The following is a 4,219-nucleotide window of genomic DNA, read 5'->3' as shown; positions in this document are numbered from 1 at the left end:
AGTCAGCACAGCCATACAGTTTTTGACCGCTTTTGATTATTGTTGTTTTTTTTTGAGTGGCAAAAAAGGAACGAAATGAGCCGATATGATCTGCCTGTCACGTCATATTGCGGTAAGAAAATCTAAGTTTGTTTTGATTTTGGAAAATAAAGCATCTTGATCAAGAGGAAAGAAAGTTTGCTGATTGCATGATCACATTAAACAACATCTGACAGATCTGAAGTTAGTCTAACTTGGACGCTTCTGAACCAAGAGCCAAACGCATCTTTATTGGAAAGATTGAGCTATTAATTCATGTGTGCTTATTTCTGTCAAAGAAAAAACTACATGCTTTAAAGGGACACTGTGTAACAATTTCTTTTTTTCACAATGATTTCATTGCAGATGTTTTACTATTGGTGCATTATTACCTTCACTAATAATCAAATAAATTTCCAGAGGGAAATAATTGACATTGTCCTAAACCCTAATCCCTCATTCTTCAATCTATATATCAAGTGGGGACTACAGTATATAGTGAATTTAGTTAACTGACCGTTCAGACTTATGATCACTACTTTTCACTCCCCATAGGTCATGTGACTCCAGTTCCTCGAACTGCGCCATCTTTGTTCTCTCTCGCCCCCAAATATATCTCCTTATGCTTTACAAGGAGAGCTTTTGCAAAGCATTCTGGGATTTATCTGCTGGTCTTGTGACCATTGATGTACACTAATTTTAAGGTGCATTGTGTGAAATTTTGAGCCCCATATTTTTTCCTCCACTTAAAAGGGAACACCGTTTTTTTTACATTGGCCGCTTGGTTTTACGTTATTACATCATGTTCTACCCACACATATTAGTTTTGTGTCATTTGGAGCCGTTCTGAAGATATTCCGTTAGGTTATATCCAAGTAACGTCTCCCTATGGGCAACGGGTTGGAGGCACAAACTAAACTGTTCATCATTTATTTTTTATGGTAAGTCAGCATTCATAACATGTAGGTTAATCACTGTCCCCCAGACATCCGCGGTTATGCTTTTTATATTTATATTTTTTTAAAACAAAGCGGAGCGTGTATGACGTCATCCGCGCACCGGACTGGAGTTGTGTCAGGCAGCCCGGGCAACAGGCGGCTACGCTAGCCTTGTGAGACCATCCTGATCTCGCGAGCGCTCAAGACTTCATTCGCTAATAGTCCGGAGACTCTCCGTTGAAGAAAATTTGGAGCCGTCCACCAAACGAACGTCCAATCAGCGTTGGCTTTGAGGCGGGTTGAGGTGTGACGCAACAAGAAGCGCAACAATTCAGTCTAAATAACATGGCGGCTTCAGCCGATGAAACTAGCGTTAGCGTGGCTATCGAGCAAGTTTTATCGGAATTACAGAGTATTTCTTCACTGAAAGAAGAGCAAAACACTGCTCTGGAGGCTTTTCTCAGAGGAAAAGATGTTTTTGCTCTTCTCCCGACTGGTTTCGGCAAGAGTTTGATCTATCAATTGGCTCCTCTTCGTCGTGGCTCTGTTAGTACGTCATATGCTTCGTTGATCTGATTGGTTTATTTGGCCCGTCTATCACCAACATAGGCCAATCAGCTAACCAGTATTTTCGCCCCTTCCCAAAATTACTTCAACGGAAGGTTTCCAGATGGATATGCGGAGCAAATCCATCTTGCGGAGTCAGGTTACTACGCTCTACCCCTTTTATTCATTCAGCTAGCTACCGAGATCATCTGTGGTAGCAGCACTAGACATCTTCCAGGCATGTGAGTAAAACTAGCAGCAGTTCAGTGGACATGATGAAGGTGCGCACGGATGACGTCATACACACTCCGCTTTGTTCAGATAAAATGAGGTATGTCCTATAGCTCTTTGTAGGGGTGATGATACATTCAGTGCTTTGCTGTGGTTTTTGTACAAAGAAAAGTTTTCAACAGATGACCCATTCCCATTCGGGACCACCAAAGTTTTCCCTTGGAAATGTGCCAGAGTTAATCGTCTGATGAATAAGAAAAAAAAAAGAGTTGGAAAGAATCTCTTATTACAGTGGGCGTGAAAGAGCACATACTGATTATGTGACAGGCCTAGTGCACAGGGCTTGGAATCCTGAGGTTGTGAGTTAAAAACCCACTCCAGACTGCCTCTATGGCTGCCACTGTTCAGCACTCTGAGCAAGATTGCCCGAATGCTCCCTGGGCGCTGAACAGTGGCAGCTCACTGCTCCCCTAAGGGGATGGATGATGGATGAAGAGAGTTAATTTCTCCACTTTGAGATCAATAAAGTTCAATTTAGTTTTTATTTTATTTATTATGTAGAGAAATAAGAAATAAGATTTTCTAGGACAGAGCCTCAAACGGCTGTAAATAATGAATGTTTTTGTGGCAAGGGGAGGACATGCAGGAGGGACGTTGTACCACAGCCCACTACTGGGCTAGTTGTTGGGCTATTTTATAAAACCTCGAACTCAACACTATTACATTTGGAATTGAAAAAGCTTCCTGGATGGGAAGCGGAATGTCTTTTAATTTTTTTAATTTTCTTTTTTTGGAATTACCACAGAACAGATTCAAACCAGCAACATCTAAGTTTCCTCTGATCTATTTAAAGGTATCAGCTTTTGGTGTGTTTGCCAGCTCATTTTGGACATAAAAACTAAATAAAGGAATCACTGACAGAAAAAAAATGTGAAAGAGGCAAGAAGCTATGAACTGAGAAATGAGAGATAATCACCTGGTTAAATGAACATTTCAGCTTTGGTTTGTGATTATATCTGTTTTAGAATAATGGAGGATTGATGAGGGAGCAGAGATGAGGTAAACATGACATCTTTAGAACAAGTAAAGAAAGAGAGGAAAAGTAGACAGATACAAAGAGGAAGAAACCAGAGTGGAGGACACTAGGAAGACTGGAAGAAAGAGGCAAAAATGGTACTAGAGCAGGAGAGTGTCGGAAAAAAAACAAGGAAGAAGATGATCAGTAAAAATAGACACTGCTATCACACCTTGTCATGATGTTACAAAGTTCTGACCCAAATTCAGAAAACCGAACAGAGAGACCAGGGAAAAGGTTTAACGGGTTTTATTGAAGTTAAAACAGACGGAGAAGTGTTGCTCTGAACACTGCTCAACTGGAACTGTAAAGTGAGGGGAAGACACAGCGGTTAGTTCAGGCTCGGTGGGGAATTTGACTCATGAATTGGAGAAGAGGATTTGGTTGCCGACTCACGTTTCCAGAGAAGTTGTTGAATCCTTGACTCCTGTCTGTGTGCCATGGTTCCAGTGTTTGTCTGATTCGGTGGAGGGCGGAACAGGGTTACCCAGAATGCGATTGTCAGTTGGTGAGCGGAGAAACTGACTGCCACTCAGATTTCCTGCGGTACTTGAACGGGTCGTAGTGGAGAATAATCCCTTTCTCAGTGAGAAGCTCAAACGTTCTCTTGGGGAAAGTGGATCCAAACCTCCTGTTTGAATCCCAACTCAGTTTGAAGCTCAGTTGATCCTTCCAGGGAGAGAAGGTCTGAGAAAACCAGTTAGCAGGACGACTTCCTGCCGAGAGGCAAAGACAAAAAACAAAGTTAAACTCAGGTTGACGAAAACTCAATTTCACTCAGCAAAACTCCAGTACCCAAAACTGGCAAACACTCTGGCGTCGAGGTAACACTCCGTTTAACGAGGAAACCATCAGCAGGTGTGTGGGGAGGCAGACCAGAACCAGCCGCCTCCTGTTGGATGAAGGGAGACAAACACAGAAACACAAAGACAGGAGTCCTGACTCACCTGACTTTCATTGCTGGAATGTAAATCTGTATAAATAAATGATATCATAACCGTCCCTATTTTTTCATTTCATATTGAAAACATTTAATAATTTTTCATCTCTGAGCTGGAAATAGCTCTTGAATTAGGTCTCAGAAATCTGGTCACTTTAGTCTTTGAAAAAGTTGTAATTCCTGGAGAAGCAGAAATAATCTTTATGGTTGAAGACCAGGGGTTTTCCTTCTAGCTAACTTTCAGCTCAAATGTTTGATATCAGCACATTTTCAACATGTCTAGTTAGCAGTCTTGTGTGTGTATTCAGACCAGAGCATTTCAGTTTTTTTTTCTTTTGGTATAACGTAGCATCCTAATTCATTTATTCTGTCTTATAAAATCTGCCTTCTTTAAAGTCTGCTGCTGAATGACGGCCCTCCTGAGTAAAAGTGACACAGACTGGTTGTGATTACAGGGAAGTCCCACCTCGC

The 4,219-nt window shown here is 41.5% G+C and overlaps 1 protein-coding gene across 1 annotated transcript in view; it reads left to right on the top strand.

The window, feature by feature from the left end:
• LOC107081964 (metal transporter CNNM1-like) overlaps positions 1–4,219 on the top strand; it is a 50,177-nt gene that overhangs the window by 23,945 nt on the left and 22,013 nt on the right. The window lies entirely within an intron of this gene.

This window comes from Cyprinodon variegatus, unplaced genomic scaffold (assembly GCF_000732505.1).
Source record: "Cyprinodon variegatus isolate N-32 unplaced genomic scaffold, C_variegatus-1.0 Scaffold45, whole genome shotgun sequence".
NCBI lineage: Eukaryota > Metazoa > Chordata > Actinopteri > Cyprinodontiformes > Cyprinodontidae > Cyprinodon > Cyprinodon variegatus.
This window is presented reverse-complemented; position numbering and strand designations above follow the sequence as displayed.